This window comes from Lolium perenne, chromosome 6, assembly GCF_019359855.2.
Source record: "Lolium perenne isolate Kyuss_39 chromosome 6, Kyuss_2.0, whole genome shotgun sequence".
Lineage (NCBI taxonomy): Eukaryota > Viridiplantae > Streptophyta > Magnoliopsida > Poales > Poaceae > Lolium > Lolium perenne.
Genome location: NC_067249.2, coordinates 63,237,856 through 63,250,162, shown reverse-complemented (window position 1 = coordinate 63,250,162; position 12,307 = coordinate 63,237,856).

Sequence of the window (12,307 nt, the reverse complement as noted above, 5' to 3'; positions counted from 1 at the left end):
GTTTCTTGATGTTTCTCCCTTCTTCTGGATACATGCCTGTAAGTCGCTTATCGTGGCTGGTCTTTTGTAGGTGCCCCTGAAGTGCTTTTTGAAGGCGTTCTTCAGGTCGAACCAGCAAAAGATGGAGTTCCTTTCGAGGTCGCTGAGCCAGATCCGGGCTGGACCTACAAGGTACAACTGAAGCATGCGGCATGCGATATTAGGGGTTCCTCCGGCGAAGGTTACAGCATTGTAGTAATCCTCAACCCAGGTGTCCGGCCTTTCGGTACCATCATATGTCTTCAGGTTTCCGGGTAGCTTGAGGTTCATCCTTGGCATTGGTTCCTCTCGGATCATCCTGCCAAAGCACTTTGGGCCAATGTAGTCAGATCTGTACTCATTGAGGCGTTCTCGGGCGTCGCGTGGGCCGCCGCCTGGGGTTTTTGAGCGGGAGCGGGATCTTCGGCCACCGCCTCCGCCTCCGCCTCCGCCGCTGGGTGGCGGTGAAGGGGACCTGCGAGGGGGCCTGTAAGATTTTTTGCTTCCGCCGTCTGAATCCCGGCGGTCTTCCCGAGGTTCGCTCCGACTACGGTGGCTACCTTCACCTTGGTGATAGTTTCCTCTGTCATTCCGGCTCCTGCGAGGCTCTGGCTCACGTTCCGCGTTCCGGTTCCTCCTGGGCTCCTGCTCGCGATCATTGTTCCGGCCCCTTCTGGGCTCGGGCTCATGATCGTTGTTCTGGTTCCGACGTGGTTCCGGCGTGCGCGCCCTGGTCCTTGGTGGCGGCATATTGTCGCGGATGTTAATTCCACCAGCCCCATAGGGCCTGGTGTTTCCGGCTGGACTGCGGCGGCGAGGTGGCGGGGGACGCGGGTACCCGTTAGGCGGAGGTGACGGATCCCGGTACTTGTTCCTACCAGTGTACATTGCATCCTTTCCCTTCTTTGGGTCTGACGGAGGCGTCTTCGACGGTACCGGGATTGGGTTCGGGTGCTCCCTTGCTTTTCTTCTGCGCTCCGTGGATCCGGTGCGCGATTCATCATCAGGGTGGCGATTGATACGGGCGTCCTTCTGCGCGGTGGATACACAGTGATCCGGATTGGATTCCAACTTGCGCGAAGTATCGGCCTTACTCTGCTGTTGCATTGCCGAAGCAACGAGCTTGCGGACGTAATCAATATCAATTTCTTCGTCCTTTTTATTCAAGATTTCCGCCGCTTTCTGCATGTTATCCTTTGGAGTTGCGAGCGGCTGCTGCTCGACAGGGGTTGCGAAGTTGATCCTCCGGGGAGGGATTGCTTCTCTGACGATTCTATCAGCCTCCGCCTGTGCGTAGGTCATTTTCACCTCCCATTCTTTTCTCATGCTCTTGACTTGCTCGAGTGTTGCGGTGATTTCGCGATCCTGTCTTTCGAAACGGTCCATGAGGTGCGCAGCTTCTTCCCTCTCATCCAATATAGCAGCTGCGGTATTGGCAAACTTCTTGGCTATGGCCAGCATCTCCTTTCTGGTGGCCTCTAAAGCCTCCGGATCTGCGGCGTCGCCAGGCGTTATTGGCTTGTTGAGGACGTCTGACTTTGCGACCAAATCCATGCGTGCTTGTGCAACTATTTCTTCCTTGGACAGGACATCCTCGTACGGTAGTCCCCGATCCAGCGGAGATCCTATATTGGACGGTCCCAGATCGGAGGCGGTGTCTTCGTCCTCGGGTTCCTGCTGATCCGGCTGTGCCACGGTTGCGAGAACCTGCATGGGCTGGGCGGACTCGACGTCGGGCTGTTCACCGTATCTGTATTCCTTTACCTTCCGATCGAACTCTTCGGTGTCCATGGAATCCCCGGACATTGGGCTTAGGTTGCCAAGGATTGATTCCTCAGTGTTTCCGGCACCCTCTGGACCCGGAGCGTCGTTTTCTTCGACAGCCTCCTGCTGATCCGGAGCGACAGCGTTTTCCGGCGCCTCATCCTGCACGGGGCCAGCTCCGATCTCTTGAGGGGCGGCTCCGGCGGTATGGGCTATGAAGTGCACGAAGTGACACCTTTGCTTCTCTAACACCTGGGAGACCCAGGCGGATCTGCATTGGTCTTCCACCGTTATTTCCTGCTCAGGGGCGGATTGGGTGGGATTTGATTTTTTCAGATCTAAGGCGGAATCCTTCTTAAGAAGTTCCTGCGACTCAGATCGGATCTTCGCGACTGCGTTCTGCTCAGCGGCGGTCGCGTCAGCGTTACTTACCAGTGGGTTTCCGTCGGAATCGACGGTTTCCCCGATGAAGATGTGTATGTAGCCAATTGGGACGATGGAGAGCTTGACGGGGTCGGTTTTAGCCGGAATCCAACACTCATCCGGAGGGACGATCGGCAGATTTCCGGCGTAAAGGACACGCCCCACAGCGATTGTGTCGTCGAAGCTTCCCATGGCGGAACCCTCCCGGTTCCGGCCTCCAGACGCCACAGGCCCCACGGTGGGCGCCAACTGTCGTTGCCTAATCGACGGTACCTCGGAGGAGGGGTCCTCACGAGGGGGAGAAGAAGTAGGGGCCATAGGGCGGAGTACACACGGGACGGTGGTACGCGATTTACCCAGCTTCGGAACACCTACACGATGACAGGGCCTACTGCTGCTTGTCTGGAATTATCTGGGCGCTTTCGCGTTGTTACAATGAGTTGTGGTTGTGCCTCTAGGGCTCCCAGGATCCGGCTTATAAAGGCGCACAGATCTAGGGTTTACATGGAGAGTCCTAGCCGGAATACAAGTTGCCTAACTACGGTACAATGTCTTGCCGTGTACGTCAAGGATCCGCCTTCCTCCAAATACGTGCTGGATCCGGATACTTCATGGGCTGTCACGGATCCGGCCTCCTTCGTTGGTCGGTTGAGATCCGGCTCCTCGTTCCTGGGCTGGACTTCATCCTTCACGATCAACAGCAACTGGGCCGCCAGATGGGCCACATGCCTCACCACCAACTATGGGCCACCCGGGCTTGCCGGATCTAGGCCATGCCGTTGATATACCCATAAAGTATACCCACAACAGTAGGAGATGTACTGGACGACCTGCAGCCTCCGCAGCACCTGCTGAGTCTCGGTGTGCTGGTCCTCGTCATCGCTGCCAGACACTTGATCCATATCAAATCGAAACTACGAGTGAATGAGTTGCAATGTTGACTAACGTGCATTACAACAAAGTTAGGAAAAATAGAGTCAGACTCAGTTAGAGTGGACACGATTATATATCTACAGGGATGGTGTTAGCGAACCAAAGCTCATGCACAACAGATTTGTACACAGCAATGGTTCGCTGAACCCTCCCTGTAAAAAATGTGCCCAACGATTCATCATAGGAAAAGAAACAGATTCCAGATCTGAATTTGAACACATTCCAGATTATTTGCAAAATTAAACGGTTGATATCTTTTGATTCGTGCATAAAATAACTGATTGAGATCCCATGATTACTTGCATAAATTAACTGATTGAGATCCCATTATTACTTGCATAAATTAACCGAACGACCGAACCCCAAATCTTAAACGAAATCAAGAAATGATCAAAAGAAAATGGAATAAAATTGGCGCAAATATGAACTCAATACTCATCCATCTACAGATCGACACTAATAGTTACTAGGGAACCAACAAAAATAGGGTTCAAAAAGGAATGAGGAACAAAAAAGGGAGCAAACCGTAGTTACCTCGTTCCATGGATCGTCCATGCAGGTGTCGTAGGGGTTCGGGGGCGAGATGTACGGGACCTCCTCATAGGGGTCCCATACCGGCGGGATCTGACCGCCACCGGCGGCAGCCTCCGATGCACCAGCGGCGGCGACGGCCGTTGAGGGGACAACGTCGAAGAGGGAGGCGTCGCGCTTGGAGCAGATGGCGTCGTGGACGATGGGATTCGCATTCTCCTTGTCCATCTTGCCGGCAGAGGAGAGGGAGAGGGTTTTTTTTTGCTTTGGAGAAGATGATGGGACGTGAGAGGCGGCGTTGCGTGAGCGAGTGAGAGCGACAAAGATAGTGCGAGGAGGCGTCTATAAAGGCGAGGGGTGGTTAATGCGACCCGCGTCCTACGCGTTCACCATTGCACGTCTGCAAGTCTTGGACTTTTGCAACGCGACACGCGTCCACGATTGCACGTCTTCGACTTCTGCACCGCGACCCGCGTCTATGCGTCAACAATTGCACGTCTTCCACTTCTGCACCGCAACACGCGTACTCGAGTCTAACCCTGGATATTTAGAAATACTCAGGTATACCCTCGAGTCTTATACTAACATTTTTTTAATGCTCAGTTTTTCCCTTGAGTGCTAATACTGGCTAGTGAAATATACTCAGTTTTACCCTCAAGTGGCTGGTCAACAGAGAGTCAACAAATGGGATTAACTAGTTAAATGAGTTATTTAATGTGGAAAAAATTCCGAAAAAGAGTGGCACTTACTCATGGAGTCTTCTTACGCGACCTGCCATATTGGGAGCCATAATAATCATAGATAAATCAAGTTTTACCATAAATTGCCACTTCTCAAATCTTGAAGATGCATGGCTTTCCACAATAAGCCCTTCCCAAAACAGCTTTCCCCAAAACATACTTTGTCTAAATGAGGCCACAATTTTCACACTCATGTATATTTGTATTGCAAATAGTTTGACGTAGGCCAAGATGGGTTTCATTGTACAAAACACGCATTTTCCATTTTTTAAATCTCATATCTGAATCCCTTAGTTTGTTTACTAATCAGGTGTCCTTGGTTTCTTGATACTACTCAGTTTTGCCCTCTCCCTTCACAAATTCTCACAGACGTGCAACATTCTTCTGATTGGTCTAGCCCATGTCACGCGGATCGTGCCCACCGACCGTTGATCATATGATCTAACGGGCAGGATAACCCCTCTCTCTCCCTCTCTGATCGGGGCCACCACCCTTTCTATCTCTGTCGGCGGTTAGCTTCCACCGTCTAAGTATGCTAAAGGGCGGTTTTCTGTATTATTTTTCACGCGCTAAAAAATATAAACTCTTTTAGGCATTACTTTTGACGCAAAAATGATAAAGCATCACCGATTTGTTGTAGCCATTACTTTTCACCCCAAAAATGACAAACCATCACTGATTTGTTGTAGCCATTAATTTTCACGCAAAAAATGATAAACCATCACCGATTTTTTGTAGCCATTACTTTTCACGCAAAAAATGATAAACCATCACCGATTTCTTGTAGCCATTACTACTCACGCTAAAAATGAGAAACGAAACAATCTATATATCTCTGTATTTGAAGTTTGGGAGGGTTCACCATCTACTTATGTTAACTTTCGAGGTTTTGACCTGAAAATCAAATGGGTATTATAAAGGGAAATAAAAGTTCAAAAAAATTTAAAAACAAAACAATCTACCTATCTTTGTATGGAAGATCGTCTGTATGATTTTTGAGGTCATTTAGAGAAGGTAGAAAAAAATCCCTTTAGAGAAGGTCGAAAAAACCTAACTTATTACAAAAACTGGTTTCAGTGAGACCTAACCAAGTTTGGCATACATGATGCCATACCTATAACAACAAGGAATATCTAAAAGGGAAAGTTTCACAAAATTTGAAATTTAGGGTGAAAATGATGCCATACATGATGCTGTTTTTCGAGGTTTTGACCTGAAAATCAATTGGGTATTATAAAGGGAAATAAAAAAGTTCGAAAATGTACAAACGAAACAATCTATCTATCTATGTATAGAAAATCATCTATATGAAATTTGAGGTCATTTAGAGAAGGTAGAAAAAAAATCACCTTGTTAGAAAAGCTGGTTTTAGTGAGATGAAACGGCATGCGCTTAAGCAAAATGATTTTTTCGAACATCTCCAAATGACCCCAAATTTGGCACACATGATGTCATATGTGTAACAACAAGGAATATCTAAAAAGTGTCAAAAAATTTTGCCGAACCGTATAGCTCTATCAAAAAGAACCTCACCGTGGCGCTAGTATAATTTTTAGTTACAAACTTTCGTTATCTAATCTTCAACATGAAACTTGTTTCAAATTCATTTTGGCGTACAAGAAACAAATCCCACCTTGATTTGAACACCACAGCCTCCAAACGATGCCATGCCTATATCGGCATGGTCAGAACGGCTATGCTCGCTGCCACTGCTAGGTCACCGTCGGGATGCACTCTCAATCCCGTACCCTCATTCGATCACTGACACACCAGAGATACCGCCGAGACCAATACCGAACGTACATGCTGATGCCAATGCCGAATATGCATGCACGTCTCTGTGGGCACGGCCATGCCGCCCCGTTATGCTGGACGCCACAGACCACCGCGAGGTCTTTCCCTTCGCCACCACACTCTCCTAGCACCCATCTATACACGCCAGAAAGGAGAGACACTAGTTTCTCTACATTGCTCGGGACACGGTCAGTCCAAGTTTTGAGGTAGTCGTTGATGTCCTCGACCATTTCTTCTCTTCTTTTCATGGTTAAACGCGTCTAGTTCATATCTATCTAATGCGTCTGGTCTCGCCTCATGCAGTTCTTTGTGGACGTCGATCTCATCTCGGCACCCCGTAGGCCACCTCCTCCGTGCCATCACTGTAGAGCTCCGTTTAAAAATCTGATCCTACCCGTGTATTGCCCCTTGTATCAGCGTCATGGCCCCACTTGTCATTCGATATACCGAAGCCCCACTCATTCACGTTTTGGTCAGGGAGACAGCGATGCTTACGGTCAAAAAAAGATGGATGGTCTGACGTGTCTTTGCGGGCTCTACGTGGCCCCACTATTCAGAAGATAATGGTCAACCGTCGGGCCACCGGTCGTTACAGCACGTGTGATGGTTTCAGACAAGGGCTTGGTCAAAACTGAGGAAAATTAAGGAGCTGGGGAAAACTGAGCACAACTAAGAATCCGAGGGCACGAAAATAGAAATCCCTATTTTAAATAGCGTTTAAAAAATACCAAATATAGCCTAAAATAAAGGATTTCGCTATTTATTTGGATATATTGTCCAATGATAACTGAATCATACATACATAACCACATACAAAAAATAGATCTCCAATTTTTTAGAAGGCTAACATCAGCATTCCATAAGGCAACAACATAGTATAAATTATTTATTAAAAATCATCAGTATTAGCGATATTATCTTGTGATCCAGAAGAGGAACCAACAGATTGCAGTTCATCACCACGAAAAAGTAAAATCAACTTAGTTTGAAAAAATAGCACGCTAACGGTATGAAGTTTTAACGCGGCATAGCATGTTATTTCGCAAATAGCGCCATAGCGAGCAAAATTATTAAAATTTGGCGTGAGCACCCCAAATTTGATATAATGTGCTATTAGCAGAGAAATAGCGCGCTATTTTAAACCTTAAATATAATACTTAAACCTTTTAAGTAATAAAACATCCTTTATCGAACAAAAAGACAATGAGCTTCCTGCTCCACGGGATGGGTGTGGCATCTCGGTCAGCTCCTCTACTGAGATCTAGCAAATCGTATGCATAAATACCTCACAAGCACACTTAAGTAAATTGTGAATCCGGAAAAAGGATTTTTTTTTCCCGAACACGCAAAGATTCATTGCATATGAAGAAAGCCTGAACATGCTTCGGTACATCGATTCCAGCATCAATGGCATGCGGTCACACAGTCGTGCCAAGTGATGGGCTATCACGACCTACGACTATAGAAAGAACAACGCCCTGCAACCTATACCGCCATCTCCAGATGTTTCTCAGCCCAACAACACATGATATAGTAGCTTTCATACACTACGGGAGAAGAAGACGACAGTTGCCGTGCAAGCAAAATGTACGGCAAAGGGCACAATTCGCACGGCAAAGCCTTTGCCAACGTTTGGCCCGTTAAAGCGGTCGTTCCGGTACACCCCACCAAAAATGCACGGCAAAGGCTTTGCCGTGCGCCGTCCGCTTTGCAGTGCGCCGATATCCTCTGCCGTGCGGGCCTTCTTTCCCGTGCGGCATACTCGCTGCATGTGTCCCCTCTTTGTCGTGCGCCCGTTCTAAACCCGCACAGCAAAGCCCTACCTCTTTGCCGTGGCATTTAACCCGATGCACGACAAAGAAATTCAAGATTTTTTTTTTAAAAAAGGGCAAGCGCCGGCAAGCCGCCAGTGGCGAGGACGTCATCTTGACCGTCAGCGAATGGAGCTGGTCGGGGTAAGCCCTCAGATGGGCGAGGTGCGGTGGCTGGCGGCAGAGGAGGGCGTTAAGGCCGGCGGTGAAGCATCGGGCGGAGTGGTGGCGCAGTCGGGCGTCGATACCGGCGCAGGCGGGCCTCACATCCAGGCAGCGAGGTGTACGACGGCGTCCAGGACGGCCAGTCCTCCGGTGGCCACGCGTGCGGAGAGCCAGGCGCCGACGCGCGTCCCTGCCACCGATGGCCACGCACTCGGCGACGGTGCTGCAGCACCATCTGGACCTCCTGCTCGCTGCGCTCCGCCTCGGCGGCCTCCTGTCAGTGGCGCTCCTTGCCGGCGCCGCCCTCACGATGTTGCTCCGTTTTCCTGGCGCTCTGCTCGTGTTGTGTGTGTGCGATGGAGAGAAAATGGATAATAGAGAGAGAGGGTGGCGTGATCACGGGTGGAAAAGGGAAAATATAGTTGGGTGGTGGTGGGGCCAGGGTTTGGGTTAGTGTGTGCCATGTCATCTATCCAGGTGACTATCTATCTCAGCCGTTCAACACAAGCGTGATCCTATGGCCCGTATTACTGCAATCTTTGTCGTGCATTTTTTCAAAAGTGCTCAGCAAAGAAAACCTTTGTCGTGTGTTACTGTTACCACACGACAAACACCTGATTTAATTAATTTATGTTTACAATTAGTTTTAATTTTTTTATTTCTATCTATTATCAATACCTAGCAAGAATAAAGACAAAAGTTGGTCAACCCTCCTATGGAGAAAGTTAGAGAACTAGATCTGTCGGGCCCTCGACTAGGGTTTCGCTAGAAAAAGACCGCCGAAGCGGCAGAATCACTCAAAAACTATCATGTCGCCCTAGCATATGCATATAAGTGTGGTGAAATATCCATAAAAGCAATGTATAGCTCCTAGGTGAGACCCTTGTACAAACAAAGCTAGAGGAGCGACGGGGCCCGCAAACCGGTGTTTCGCTGGCGAAAGACCATCAGAGCGCCGGAATACTATAGATGAAATATGGGAGAAAGAAAATGGTGACAAAAGTAAGGAGAAAATTTGTGGGAAGGTCCTTTTCCATGTGAAAAAGTACATTTGTGGAACCTTGCGCGGAGAAATCTAGGGGGTAGACTCATCGGGGCACACATACCGCTGTTTTCAGGGGAGGGGGCACCGGAATCCCACCAAATCTTGCATGTGGACCTAGGATATGTGTGGAAGTGTGGTGGAAGGTGTGATTCACCAAATGGTCCAAGTCATAGCTCCCCGGTGTGACCGTTCTCACATTCGGGCGATAACACTTAGAAGATTCCGACGTGTAGGCGGAAGTGTCCCGCTGCGGGTATATCGGGGCTAGAATGTGCCACATGGTCCCAAACTTGGTTTTCCATGTGTCTATGGCCTAACCAAACCTAAAAAAAATGAAAAAGTACATTGGTGGAACCGCGCGCGGAGAAATCTAGGGGGTAGACCCGCTGGGGCACACATATCGCTGTTGGGGGGATGACCGCCGGAGCACCAGAATCCCACCAAATCTTGCATGTGGACCCAGGATATGTGTGCACGTGTGGTGGAAGGTGTGATTCACCAAATGGTGCAAGACATAGCTCCCCGGTGTGACCTTCCTCACATTCGAGCGACACTTAGAAGATTCATGGACGTGTAGGCGGAAGTGTCCTGCTGCAGGTATATCGGGGGCTAGAATGTGCAACATGGTCCCAAACCTGGTTTTCAATGTGTCAATGGCCTAAAAAAACCAAAACCAATAAAAAATACATTGGTGGAACCTCGCGAAGAGAAATCTAGGGGGTATACCCGCCGGGGCACACATACCGTTGTTTTCGAGGGGGAATGACCGTCGGAGCATCGGAATCTGAAAGGACGAGATGTCGCCTAGAGGGGGGTGAATAGGAGTTTTAAAACTCTTACGGATTTGGCTTGTAAGAATGCGGAATTAAACTATGTTTATTCTACAAGCACAAACCCTAAATATGCTAGGCTCAACTAAGTGCAACAACAACAACTAGAGCTAAGCAAGATAGGCACAAGATATATGAAGCACAAGTGATAGCAAGATATATGTACTTCAAACACGATGGCTATCACAAGGAAAGTAAGCTCGGGTATAGAAATAACCGAGGCACGCGGAGACGAGGATGTATTCCCGTGTTCCCTTCCTTTGCAAGAAGGTACATCACGTTTGGAGGAGTGGAGGTCCCACGAAGGATTCCCCAACGCCACGAAGGCTCACCCTATTCTCCGAGCCACACCCACGAAGGATAATGACCCTTTCCTTATGGTTAGCTTTTCCTCCACTCCGGAGATGGCAAGCTCCACAACCACTTCACAAGCTCCACGAAGGAGAAGCCCGGGCCTCTTCACAATCTTCCTTGAAGAGGTCACCGGAGCACCAACCGCCAAGCCAACTAGGAGGTCTCCCTCCAAGAGTAACAAGCTCACGGTCTCTCACTCGAACTAATCGTGGTGGAGAGCTCAACACTATGCAATGATGCAAAGCAAGAACACTAGAGGTGTTCAAATCCTTCACACTCAAATCCCACCAAAGCAACAAATGCTAGGATGAGATTAGAGAGGAAGAACAAAGAGGAATCAACAAATGACTCCAAGATCTAGATCTAAAGAGTTCCCCTCACTTAGAGGAGAGATGGATTGGTGGGGATTGTAGATCTAGATTTCCTCTCTTAGATCCCTCAAGAATGAACAAGAATCATGGGGGGAATCAAGAGATAGGGCAAGTTCTTCAAAGGCAACAATGGAGGAGAGAGAGTGGAAGAATTTATCCAGCCCAAGGTGGAAGAAGGCCTATTTATAGTACAGGGAGAAATATAACCGTTGGGAGAGTTTCAGCTCAGCACAGTGGAGGAGGCCGGTCAACCGGGCCAGGCGCCGGGCCGTCCGGTCCAGGGGCCGGTCAGACCGGGCGAGAAACCGGGCCAGCAGGAAAACATGTTATACAAAAACTGTGATAACTTTGGAAAGATAACGACGAATAGAACCCCAACAAAAACTGGAAATATGGAGACTCCTCACAGGATATTTTTATATGTTTTTAGAGAGGGAGTCTCCCACCGTCAAGAAACGGTGAAGACGTCCAAACTCGAAAACGCAATAGAAGATGCATGCGGATTCCGTTTTTGATGAATTTGGGCTTGTTGTAAAGCTAGCAACAAGCTCAAGAACATCTCACAGAGAAACACTAAGAAGCAATAGGGATATACAAAGTATGCAAAGGATTGAGCTCCCTAAGACGATGTGATCAAGTTACCCAACCGAAAGCCCCTCTTGATAGTGCGGCTATCTATCCTATAATCCGGTCTCCCAAAAACCACCTTGAGACCGGTAAAAGGAAAACCTAGCAAGGTCATACCTTTGTCTTGCGCATCCCGCTTGATCTTGATGATAACTCGATCTTCAAGCTCCACTCAAGCCGAAATGCCTTACTTGATCATTGTTGCTTCGTGAAGACTCACAAATGCTCCCCCATACACCATGATGGGAAATCTCATTTGATGCACATCTTCACATGTCCATTATCACCAAATGGACTGCAAGCTTCAAGCATATGACCTTCTTGAGATGCTCAACTTAAACTTGCCCAACTCAACCTTGATGACGATCACCACTTGATGTCATCCTCTCATGGGTTATATGAAATCTCACTTTTGATGCATGCCCATGGAAAGATACCTAACCCACATAGACAACACAAGGGAACATATATGATGTGTTAGTTCATAAAGCATGATTGACACGGCTTACCATAACACATGACTTCTCGTGGCACATTCTTCATGCTTCATGTGTTGACCAAACTTGAATCTATTCTTCACTCTTTGTATTGGTTAACCTTGTATCTTCTCATGCTCTATCATAATATCTTGAGGTGCATAAAGAATTCTTCATTTGTTTGCATGCTCTAAATCTTAGTCAATCATAGCTTAACTTATGAGACTATCATGGCACCGTCTTAGAGCCATAACTTGAATTCTCCACTTGGAATCAAGCACTTAAGATCTTGATCATTCATTGCTTATCACATAAGCTAGAGCATGGCTAATATTGAGTTCCACATAAGAACTCCATCTTGATTTCTTCTTCTTGATCATATCACATATATATCTTCAAATCGATGATCTTGATGCCAATACACA